The following is a 13,498-nucleotide window of genomic DNA, read 5'->3' as shown; positions in this document are numbered from 1 at the left end:
ACCTCTAGTTCTCAAATTGTGATTCATAAACACCCACATGTTTGCAAAAGGCGGAAGGTGCCCTAATCTCTCCTCTAACCAGAGTGCATTTCTAGTATGAAAAAAAAAAAAAAATGAAAGGATAGGTGTTATAAGACAAATCTAGCCTTCAGAAGTTCATGACCAAAATGTGAGTGCCACAAAATTTTCAATATTATTTACTGTTCTTCTGCTATTTATCTGACATTGATATCAAAGTAACACATAATTAATTATGATCCAAATTCAACCAAATTAGAAAATCAGCCAAATGACTCGCCACAACCACAAAAATTTTATTTTTAGGACAACTGTTTCAGCTCGCCTGGCTTGCTGGAATCTAGCCAAAGCTATGTTGCACAATTAGGAGTAATAGTAACATGGGGAAGTAATACAGAAGGATCAAAATGATGAAGTCTTAGAACATGTTCAGTCTACCTCAAATTCATTAAATTGTGGACTAATCATCAGATTTTCCACATAGATAAAATATAAAAAGGTCAATGACATTTAGAATTTTACTGAGACATGTTAAACTTTATTTTGTTCCTATCAAAAAAAGTGTACACTGACCTTATTATAAGCCAATGTGTTACCTCTGTTAATTTTTTTTAATGCTTATATATTTTTGAAAGAGAGACAGAGCACGAGCAGGGAAGGGGCAGAGAGAGAGGGAGACAAAGAATCTGAAGCAGGTTCCAGGCTCCAATCAGCACAGAGCCCAAGGCGGGGTTCAAACTCCTGAACCACAAGATCATGACCTGAGTGGAAGTCAATTAGGATACTTAACCGACTGAGCCACCCAAATGCCCCTTTGTTACCTCTGTTTAAAAAAAAAAAAAAAGAAAAAAATGAAAACAATGAAAAAAAAAGAGAAATAAAAAGCACTGAAACCATCTTCTCTACTCCTCCCAAATTAATTTCCTTCCTTCTGGACCAATGAAACTATAGCCATCACCTTTGTGTTAGTAATTTTTACATTTGCAGATTCAGAAAACAGCTATTACCTCTGATTTTAGTATCATAATAGTGTCAAAAAAGTGAAACCCAACCAAGAAATCCCTTCTGAAAAATCTCATAATCTATAAAAAGTATATTGGATTTGTTTGGGTTATTTTATTTAAGCTTTATTAAAACAAGATTTCTGAAGTAATTTAGTTTAATTCTCCATTTTAAAATAAAAAATATAAGTAAGTGCCTTGTCCAAGATTATCCCAGATAACACTGCATAGAGGCACAGAAATCATATCTCGTGGCTTTTATTCCAGTATTCTACTTGAACATGATGCTTTTGTTATCTTGTTAGATAAAATGTAGACTAGATATCAAGTTTAAGAGATAATACTGGGCATATTTTTTAACTTGCCATAAATTGTCTATAACAAAATGAACAAAGTAGATGTTCTTGTTATACGTATATGTTAATGATTACTATTATTACAGGAAGTAATTGCCAAACTGGCCACAAAAAGTACTAGCATTCAGTGAATAGAAAGGCATATGGACTAAGTAGACATAAACTAAGGGGAAGAAAAGAAAAATGACAGGACTGGTAAAGAAAAGTCTCACACTTCTTTAATAGTCAAACTCTTTTCTGATGATCCTTCATACAACAATGAAGCATAAGTCATTAGAAAATACAGAATTCAGGGGCGCCTGGGTGGCGCAGTCGGTTAAGCGTCCGACTTCAGCCAGGTCACGATCTCGCGGTCCGTGGGTTCGGGCCCCGCGTCGGGCTCTGGGCTGATGGCTCAGAGCCTGGAGCCTGTTTACGATTCTGTGTCTCCCTCTCTCTCTGCCCCTCCCCCGTTCATTCTCTGTCTCTCTCTGTCCCAAAAAAAATAAACGTTGAAAAAAAAAATTTTTTTAAATAAATAAATAAATAATAAAAAAAAAAGAAAATACAGAATTCATTATTTGTTTCATTGACTATGAAAGCTATTTCAACATGGGTGTGCTAGTTGACTAACCAATAAAATTAGTTAAGGTGAGGAATCATAAAAACAATAAATTACATGGTTTATTTTACCTTAAAAATATAAATGATTATCTATTGACCAATATTTTGATATGGAACTAGGATCTGCTCTGAGTATGGGCCTTCTGATTGGAGGTAGCACAAGGTTTCTTTCATTAGTCACACCTAGACTAAGTAATTATAAGTTCTTTTGAAACAATCATTAGAATAGATTTCTGATTTTACCTCATATATAATCTAACCATATCTAATTTAAAAACAATATTTAGTAACTCAACTTTATAATCTTCCTCAAGTTTATAGAAACAGAAATAAATTTTTCACTTATTTAAAAATTTTTAACATTGGGGCGCCTGGGTGGCGCAGTCGGTTGAGCGTCCGACTTCAGCCAGGTCACGATCTCGCGGTCCGTGAGTTCGAGCCCCGCGTCGGGCTCTGGGCTGACGGCTCAGAGCCTGGAGCCTGTTTCCAATTCTGTGTCTCCCTCTCTCTCTGCCCCTCCCCCGTTCATGCTCTGTCTCTCTCTGTCCCAAAAATAAATAAACGTTGAAAAAAAAAAATTAAAAAAAAAAAATTTTTAACATTTAACTCAGCAATTACAATAAAAAGATCTACTGGCATAAAATGGTTTTGGATAAATACAACTGATTCTTAGAAGTATAAATGTCAACTGCCGGGAATTATTCTAGAGAGTAGCCTAGCACTCTAATGGCAAATGTTTAGTATACAGTTGATCCTTGAACAACATGGGTTTAAACTATGTGGGTCCACTTAAATAACAACTTTTTACTTACATTATTGTAAATGTATTTTCTCTTCCTAATTTCTTATTTGTATTGGGAATTTGCATTTCCCTATCTGTCTTGTGTATTCCCACAAGAGACCTAGGGGTGAGGGGGGCACTAAGCCACCAGGCAGGGTAAGTGACCTTCCTCCAGCAGGAAGCTCAGGCTAGTTTTCAGGCAAACCCTCATGGTTGCCAGGTAGAACACTCCAGGTGGTGTTGGTGCGCTTTGGTGGGGGGTGCACACTTGTAGAGCAAGAGGTAGGAGGGCAAGTCCTTCTCTATTACCAGAGGCTCTTCCATGAGACCATACCACTTAACAACACAGCTGTTCTTATCAAGAGAACTTGGTGAAGTTCCACTTGGTGACATGTTCTAGGATTCTTCTCCCCTTGGGCTGTACTTTCATATACTTCTAGCAGGTGGTCATTGTCTCCATTCACATACATGTTGTACATACGAAGTGTGATGTTATACCCAGCAGCAAATTGATGGTCTCTACAGTACCCCCTGGTTTTTGCCTCCTGAACTACTTGCAAGAGAAGACCAAGATCTATAAACATCACTTAGAATATAGGGTGTGCAGGGCTACCAGCTGAGTATAATTTATATCTGTTTTGACTCATTGTGAGGCCACAAAGGTGATGATACACATGAAGTCCCGGTGCTTGTTCAGTTTAATTATGCTCCCCTTGATGTCCTTGGCTGACAACTCATGCATGGAATGAGCATAGTGCCAGACTTCCCAGGATGTGCATATGGTATTGGCTGGTGATAGCTAGAGTCCCACATAGCAGCTCTGGCTTCCTTCCTTATGATTTTCTTAGTAAGATTTTCATTTCTGTAGCTTACTTTGTAGTAAGAATATAGCATATAATACATATAACATAGAAAATACATGTTAATCAACTATGTTATCATTAAGGCTTCTGGTTAACAGTAGTCTATTAGTAAATGTAGGATGAGTCAAAAGTTGCATGCAGATTTTCAATCGAATGGGTCAGTGCTCCTAACTCCCATGTTGTTCAAGGGTCTACTGTATTTTGAACATCTGTCAGTGTGTTTTACATAAGCAATTGAAAAGACAGGTTAAGCTAGTGAATTGATTAAGGGGACGTCAGTTAAATGTGGATGTATAATATCTTGTATTGTTTATATTTTGGCATTTATTTTATTTGATCCATTTTATTATCATGGCTTTATACCTTTCTACATAAAGTTTTTAAGATCAGGAACAATTTTTTCCTACTCCAAAACCTAGACATATGCCTGTGAACAGGAAGAGCTTTACATATGTTTATTTCAAGAATAAAAGAGGTGAGATCTCTCAATAACCCATCATATTGTCTACATTTAAAACAAATTTTCCCTTATAAAATAGAAGTTAGAATATCCATATCTTGTTCTATGAAATAGAAGTGTCCTTATATTAAGAAATTCCTTAAGTCAGAAATATGGGGGGCTACATTCTGAGTAGTAGATACCATAAAGTATAGTGGAGAAGTGATACTAAGGAAAATGGCCCTTGGAAATGGTGGTAACTATTGCAGGCCATGACGAATGTTCTTAGCCAAAGTCACCAATTCCAAACTCATCATTTCACTTAAATTTTAGCATATTACAATTCAAAACATCAGTAATACATTACATGTGACAAATCTAAAATACTCTTTAAATCTATAGCTAATGATAGTTAATTGCAAGTTCAATATCTGCTTTATCAATTCTACATCTAAAATACTGATTTAGGAAAAAAACATGATTAATGTAGCCTCTTAGGGACTGGTATGGTATTGGCACAAAAATAGACACACAGATCAATTAAACAACATAGAAAACTTATAAATGAACCCACATCTATATGGTCAATTAATCTTTGACAAAGCAGGAAGGAATATCCAATGAGAAAAAGACAGTCTCAACAAATCGTGTTGGCTAAACTGGAGAGCAACACAAATGAAGAAAGAATGAAACTGGACCACTTTCTTACACCATACACAAATATAAATTCAAAATGGATTAAAGACCTAAATGTGAGACTTGAAACCATAAAAATCCTAGAAAAGAACACAGGCAATATCCTCTTTGGTTATGTCAGCTATAGCAACTTCTTTGTAGATATATCCCCTGAGGCAAGGGAAACAAAAGCAAAAATAAACTATTGGAACTTCATTAAAATACAAAGATTCTGTACAGTGGAGGAAACAATCAACAAAACTAAAAGGCAACCTATGGAATGGGAGAAGACATTTGCAATCTGCATATCAGATAAAGGGTTAGTATCCAAAATATATAAAGGACTTACAAAATTCAACATCCAAAAAACTAATAATCCAATTAAAACATGGTCAGAAGACATGAATAGATATTATTCCAAAGAAGATATATCAATGGCCAACAGACACATGAAAAGATGCTTGACATCACTCATCATCAGGGAAATGCAAATCAAAACTACAATGAAATACCACCTCATACCTGTCACAATGGCTAAAGTCATAACACAAGAAACAACAGGTGTTGGCAAGGATATAGAGAAAGAGGAACCCTCTTGCATTGCTGGTAGGAATGCAAACTGGTGCAGCCACTGTAGAAACAGTATGAAGGTTCTTCAAAAAGTTAAAAATAGAACTACCCTATGATCTAGCAATCGCACTACTAGGTATTTCCCCAAAGGATACAAAAATATTGATTCAAAGGGATATGTGTAGCCTGATATTTATAACAGCATGATCTATAATAGCCAAATTATGGAACTAGCCCAAGTGTCCACTGACTGATGAATGGACAAAGAAGATGTAGCATATCCATACAATGAAATATTACTCAGCTGTCAAAAAGAATGAAATCTTGCCATTTGAAACAATGTGATGGAGCCAGAGTATTATGCTAAGCAAAATAAGTCAGTCAGAGAAAGACAAATACCATATGATCTCACTCATATGTAAAACATAAGAAACAAAACAAATGAGCAAAGGGCAAAATAGGGAGAGAGATAAACTAAGAAATAAATGTTTAATTATAAAGAGCAAACTGATGGTTACCAAAGGGAAGGTGGGTGGGGGATGGGTAAAATAGGTGATGAGATTAAGGAGTACCTTTGTGGGGCGCCTGGGTGGCTCAGTCGGTTGGGCGGCCGACTTCGGCTCAGGTCATGATCTCACGGTCCGTGAGTTCAAGCCCCGCGTCGGGCTCTGTGCTGACGGCTCGGAGCCTGGAGCCTGTTTCAGATTCTGTGTCTCCCTCTCTCTGACCCTCCCCCGTTCATGCTCTGTCTCTCTCTGTCTCAAAAATAAATAAATGTTAAAAAAATTAAAAAAAAAAAAAAAGGAGTACCTTTGTGATGAGCACCAGGTATTGTATAGAAATGTTGAATCACTATATTTTACACCTGAAACTAATACTACTACACTATATGTTAACTAACTAGAATTAAACACTTAAAAAACTAAAGATATAAAGAAAATCTTAAAAGCAGCAAAAGAAAATCAACTTGTTACATATGAGAGAACTCACATACGATTTCCTCAGCTGATTTTTATTAGAAACTTTGTAGGACAGAAGAGAGTAGCATGGCATTTTCAAAGTCCTGAAAGGAAACTTCCAACCAAGAATACAAGCATGGCTTGAACTCCACCACATATTTCTTCAACCTCAGGCCATGGCTCTTGGTTCTTATTACCACTGCTTCCAGAAATGAATCCTAATAGGGACTGGGACATTATAAACATACGCATACGCACACACACACACACACATGCACAATGAATTTCTGCAATAAGTATTATACAGACTCAGGGGCATATTCAATCATATCCAAATGGAATAGAAACCACAATGAAATGGCACAAACCTGTCTAATGTTTCTGCTAATTCTCATTCATGGCACCTTATTTCCTTTCATATTCATATTCATTGGGCTTTTCATATTCATTGGGAAATAATTTGTGGTATTTCTTTTAATTTAAAAGTAAAGTATATTCACCAGAGAATTTACATTTCTTTCTGTCAGGTGCTCAGAAGCACCTGAAGTCATGGCCTACAATAAACAAAATTCACATTATTTAAGGTTTTTTGTACAAGTGATATTTGAATTTGAATTATAAATTCATTCTAAAATCAGTTCATAGTTACTTTTCATGCAATTTTCTTCAACTCCTGTTTTGTCCAGCTGTAATGCTTCATTCTTCCCTGTTTCCAGTCCTCTGGGAATGGGGGTGAGTGTTTTTGTATGAGTGATGGTGGAGGGAGTGTAAGGGTGACTAAGCTTTCTCCACATGTTTAACAGTTTAATAGAATGCTATTTAAAAAGGAAATAGGGGCACCTGGGTGGCTCAGTCGGTTAAGTGTCCGACTTCGGGTCAGGGCATGATCTCACAGCTCGTGAGTTCGAGCCCCATGTCGGGCTCTGTGCTGACAGCTCAGAGCCTGGAGCCTGCTTCAGATTCTGTCTCCCTCTCTCTCTGCCCTTCCCCTACTCACATTGTCTCTCTCTCTCTCTCTCTCTCAAAAAAATAAACATTTAAAAAAAATTTTTTTTAAAAAGGAAATATAGGGGCACATAGGTGATTCAGTTAAACATCCGACTTTTGATTGCAGCTCATGTCATGATCTCACGGTTCCTGAGACTGAGCCCCACGTGAGGCAATGCATTGACAGTGCAGAGCCAGCATGGGATTCTCTCTCTCCCTCTCCTTTTCTGACTTTTGTGCACTCTCTTTCTTTTATAGGAAATAAACTTAAAAAAAAAGGAAATATAAAGTATTCAATAAAACATGTAACTCATAAAAATGGCTAATTGAAGACATTAATTAATTTCCTGGACTTATAAAGACAATTATTAAAATTTCATTACAAAGTGGGGAGCAAACTTTCCTAAACATTTCTAACAGAAGATTCTTAATCAAGGTAATGATTTTAAACATAAATTTACCTAACAGAACTCTAAATTTAAGAAGTCAAATATATTTATTGTTGGAATAAATATACTGAGTAGAGTTTTTGTTTGTATTTATTTAAAGAATTAGATATTTTTAACAAAATAATTTCATCCAGATATAGAGGGTCCTTTCTATAAGAGAGTTTAAAACTCTATTTTTTTTGGGGGGGCGCCTGGGTGGCGCAGTCGGTTAAGCGTCCGACTTCAGCCAGGTCACGATCTCGCGGTCCGGGAGTTCGAGCCCCGCGTCCGGCTCTGGGCTGATGGCTCAGAGCCTGGAGCCTGTTTCCGATTCTGTGTCTCCCTCTCTCTCTGCCCCTCCCCCGTTCATGCTCTGTCTCTCTCTGTCCCGAAAAATAAATAAAGGTTGAAAAAAAAAAAAAAAAAGCAAAAAAAAAAAAAAACTCTATTTTTTTTTAATGAGGATAATGGAATATTTTGCAAGTAAACTTTCTACATCATTCTATTTCTACTCAAAATAAGACATGCTGTACAAAATCAAAAGTCAACAATGTAAAGGTTTTGAAGTATTTCCATTTTTCAGATTTTAGTCTAAAATACTTATGGGTATTTAGCAGAGCAGATGGCTCAAAAGGCTAAATATTTGCAGCTTAGCATTTTAAATAGAAACGATACCCTTTATAATAGAATAACTATAATAGAATGACTTCTGTTGACAACAGACTGTTCTTAATGTAACTATTTTGGGGTAGGAAGAATATCTGTTTTAGTTTAACAGTTTAAAATAAAACAGAAAAGAGTTTTGAATTAACAGTGCTTCAATTTCTAACTTTAATTTCATGTTACTGTTTTGAGATAAAATTCAAGAATGAATATAAAATAGGTAACAACTGGTTTCCTAACACCACTACCATGTCAGTATACCTTTTCAGACATATTTTGTGATTTTAAATGTTCCTTGGAAAATCAAGAGTAACTTGGCTATATATGGCCAGGGAAAAGAGTTCTATCTAATTCCACCTCTGTGTAAAGTTAACAGCAAATCCACATGAAAGAGTTCTAAAGTTTGTAACTTGCTTCTGAAGACTCCCATGAGTACAAATTACAAAAAATCAAATGAGCTGTCTTTATGTACAATGACAGACCAAGATATTTAGTTAACTCCCCCCCCTTGTATAGCATATCTAATAAAGTTGACTAAAATATGTTTTTAAAAACTTATTTATTCAGTGGCTGGGCTCACTGAAAACTAAAGAATTTATAAAAGACTATAAGAAAAAAGGGGGCAGAAATCCAGATAGTTAAGAATTCTAAGGCTAGTATTTGCTGAACCTTGGTAGCATCTGCTGATGTGTGGCCTACAGTTTGGTCATTAAGAGTCCTATTTTTAAGGGCCCAGAATTTAGAGCTCAATCTGGATGTGAAGTCATATTATTTAAAATCCGCATTCAAGACTCTGTAAATCATAAACTATGAAAAATAAACAAATAAACATAATATAAACAAAACCCCAAACAGGGAGGTTACAGATATATATGCCTGTCTCCTGGGAACTAGGTAGAATAGAAAGATATGAAAGGAGAAAAAAAGACTCCTTTGAGAATTAATAACCACAAACCAACACTTATGTAGGTTTATGGCCTAAAATCATACCACTCAAAAATTTGGTAGTTCCAGAGTTGGTACTACCTCCACATGCATGGGAGAATCACATTTCCTGCAAAGGGATGAATTCACACATTCAAAAGTCTCCAAAACAAACAAAAAACTACCATAGGAAGTATATGTAGAAAAATCAAACTACAGAATCTGACCTGAAAATACTGTATTAGAATTATGAGATAAAGAACATTAATGTACTTAATGTGCCTACAGAAAGTACTAAATATAAGAAATCTATCTAAGCAGATTTGAAAATAACCAGCCAGGACATCCATGAATAAAACATCTAATAATATTTTAAGATTTGGTAAAAAAGAAGATGGAAGGAGATTAGACATAGTTGAAAAGAGAATTTATAAACTGGAAGACAAGCCTTAAGAAATGACACAGACTGCAACAAAAAGAGGCAAAAATATAGAAACTCAAAACAGAGGTAAAGAGATATGGAGAATGGTTGAGATAATTCCAAATACTGTAAAAGTTCCAGAAGGAGATAATGAATAACAAATAATAAAAGGCCTTTTATTGGATCAAGAAATGTCTTTATGTTCTAGAAGCACAAAGGTAAGAACACTTTCAAAATGAAAACTTCACAGTGAAAAACTAACTCTGTATAATGAGACTTCTATGGACTACAAACTGTAGATGACTAAACATAACTATGTGTACACTGTAACAATTCTCACTATTGTCTACTATGGAAATAAGGTTACTGAAAATACTAAAAAATCTAATAATCCATCAAATGATGCAAAAAAAAGCCAGCACTGGGGCGCCTGGGTGGCGCAGTCGGTTAAGCGTCCGACTTCAGCCAGGTCACGATCTCGCGGTCCGTGAGTTCGAGCCCCGCGTCAGGCTCTGGGCAGATGGCTCGGAGCCTGGAGCCTGTTTCCAATTCTGTGTCTCCCTCTCTCTCTGCCCCTCCCCAATTCATGCTCTGTCTCTCTCTGTCCCAAAAATAAATAAAAAACGTTGAAAAAAAAAAAAAAAGCCAGCATGTACAATAGGGACTAAGAATTAACATAAAAATCTAATCTTTAGTGTTTACTTCCAATCCTCAAATCTAACACATAGTAATTTTTGTTCCCTTGATCCTCCATCTAATTAACTTCCCTAAGTTGAAAATAATACCTTCAGTATTACTTCAAGAAGACTTCATTACAGGGTTGCCATAAATAGGAAAATCATGTGACCTCTACAATGAAAACTGCACAAGCTTTGGAACTGGATTTAAATGCAAGTTTCACCCATTTAGATGTGTAGCCTTTAGCAAAATAATTCATTTCTTTGATCTTTGGTTCCTTACCTATTAAATGGGAATAACACTCAACTCAGGATTGTTGTCAAGTATTAGATGAGATTAAAAAATAATGCCTACAGCACAGTAAGCACCCAGAAAATAATACTTCTCATTCTCTGTACTTCCATAGTACTCTATACATCAGTTACCAACAAAAACTTATCTATACTGACTGCCAAAGACAAGATCTCCAGGAAAATGCCATCAAAAATGACTGAAATCACACTTGAAGCAATTTAAAAAAACAAAAATTGGCTACATGACAGAGTCCCAAACTTTCTCAGTTCAGGATGCCCTTAGTGTCTCAATCATCTTTTATGACATTCCCAAGTCAAAAGAAATAGAGTTCTGTTTATTAAGAAGTTCTAAATAACACAATACATTTTTATGTCCTAACAACTTACTAGCTATATTTTAAAACCACAAAAATGTAAAGAAAAATAATATTTTACTTTCATTATTAAGTAACCACAATTACTAATGGATGGGTGCACCTGTTGAGCCCTGCACTTTTTCTAAACCTTGGAATAATTATTTAGTGCATATTAATCAATATTACTGAGTACAACTTAGCTAAAATGCATCTCTTTCCACAGATCAAAATCTATTCCTGAAACTAGTTTTACAAAACTACTTCTGAATATTTTAATATTACTTTTCTTCTGTCATTTAAGCTTTGTGGCCTTTCATGTCTTCCAAATAAGCCTTGGCATACTAACATTTTTTTTTTTGTCTGCCCACACATTATCCTCCCCCAATATTTTCTTTTAAAAACAATTCCAGAATTTTGACTTCTGACTAAGATGGCATAACAGAGACTGGATTTTCTGTACTGCCTAAAACAACTAAAAAAATTCAGGCAAAATATATAAAACTATGGTATTCAAACAGTGAAACTCAGGCAGTGAAGGACGGTGATCCCAGAGAGATGGGCTTCTGATCATCTCCAGTTGAAAGTCTTGAGAGAATAACCAGGTTGCTGGAATAGAAGAAATCCAGGTGGAGCCGAGCAGACTCTGCAATGAGGAGACTGAGTGCAAGGGAACCACATTTAGGCACAAGCCTAACTCCTATGATAAATCCCTATTAAGTCCCTCTAAAACAGCATCCCAGTTCTTATGGCATTTATCCTTCTTTGCTGCAGCAGTCAATATGCTTATCAATATTACATAAAGTTTTTTTTTTTTTTTTAATTAACTTCACCAGGAGTGATATAGCACATGACAGTCTTGGCGATAGCTAGCTGGTGGGCTTTCATGAATTAAAGTCCCAACAAAAAATTCAAAAGGCTTCCAATGCTTTTACAATCTTGGTGGGAGATCACACCAGGATTACAGCAGATAAGAAAAAAATTTCCTAAGACTCTCTTGTTCTATACAAAAACAAAACAAAGATAACTGCCACTTTTCTTTCTGAGAAACCATTAACTATTAGGGCCCACAGAAGACATAACTTTTATTTTCCATACATTCCATTTTCTTCAACATTGCTAAATTGATTTTAAATGCAAATTTAATCATATTATACCTCTACTCAAATGCTCATATGAGGTTAGCATACAATAAAATGCAAAGACCTTGGGTGTTGTGTTTGATAAGTTTTGACAATTTTATATACTTACGACACTGCCATCCAAACAAGATACAGGATATTCTCATCACCCCAGAAAGTTTCAACATGATCCTTTTTCAGTAAACTTCCTCTCCCCTAGGCAATTACTTTCAGATTTCTGCCACCATAAATTACATTACAGAATATTTTCATAATTTTTATATTATATAATTTATTCAACTTGTTTTGGTTTTTAAAACTGCAACTTTCTACACATAAGTCAGATATTTGTACATATTTTTAAAGATGGATAAATATATTGTTTCTAGCGGTTTGTGAGCAAGTAAGGATTTGTCTCTTAAGTATATGCATTTCTGTTTTGTTCATAGGGATTTTCTGATAAAACCTTTTATGAAATATCTGACCTCACTCGTAAGAGAAATACACTATATAAATGCAAACTAGTTATAACACAAAATCATCATATTGTCAACTAGCACTTTGTTCATTTACCAACCAATAAAAATTAAGAGATTTCATAGTATCTTTGAAAAAAGATTGTCTAGCAAGTGCAATTAGGTGTAGGAAAATATAAAAAGGGATTCATTACCGGGTTGATTTGCTCATCACTAATAGTAAAAAATATACTAAGTATTCACCGGAACTCAACTTTACAACACTACCATCTTCTAATTAGAATTTGTTGTGAATTTAATTAAGCCCTGCCTTTTATGAATTTCAAAATTCTTTTACTTCTGCTGTTACACTTCTACTGACAGATAGCCTCCTGAGAGCTTGGGAGTGTTAATTATTCCAAATTTTTTCTGGCATAAAGCTAAAAAGAAAGCACTGTAGTACATGTTTAAGAATAGTGTCTTTTTATTAATTTAACAGTGAATAACAAGGCATATTTGATGTGTCTTCCAAAGAAGTGTTTAATTTGTGGCACTACTTGATAATTTACACTTTCTAATTTTAAAAGGACTTATTAGCAGTAGCTGTAACTTGTATGTCTTTCACTTGAAAGAGCTGATTTAGAGCTGATTACAATAATAGTAATTGCGATGCGAAGCACCAGATTTATGAACATGGTACATTATAAATATTAAAGTAAAGTAGCAATTTTGATACTTAGTTGTCAGAAGGACTTTACTGATCTATTAAGTGCCATGTATGAACTGCATAACCATCCTGTGATTCTATGCTGAATATTATAAAATGAAATAATTTCTCTTAAAAAACCTGCAATGGGGCGCCTGGGTGGCTCAGCTGGTTAAGCGTTCGACTTCAGCTCAGGTCATGATC

General features: G+C 35.3%; 1 protein-coding gene and 1 pseudogene across 14 annotated transcripts in view; both read right to left on the bottom strand.

Moving 5' to 3' along the window:
• GPHN (gephyrin) overlaps positions 1-13,498 on the bottom strand; it is a 628,070-nt gene that overhangs the window by 420,863 nt on the left and 193,709 nt on the right. The window lies entirely within an intron of this gene.
• On the bottom strand, positions 2,967-7,059 carry LOC115516073 (annotated as a pseudogene).

This window comes from Lynx canadensis, chromosome B3 (assembly GCF_007474595.2).
Source record: "Lynx canadensis isolate LIC74 chromosome B3, mLynCan4.pri.v2, whole genome shotgun sequence".
Lineage (NCBI taxonomy): Eukaryota > Metazoa > Chordata > Mammalia > Carnivora > Felidae > Lynx > Lynx canadensis.
This window is presented reverse-complemented; position numbering and strand designations above follow the sequence as displayed.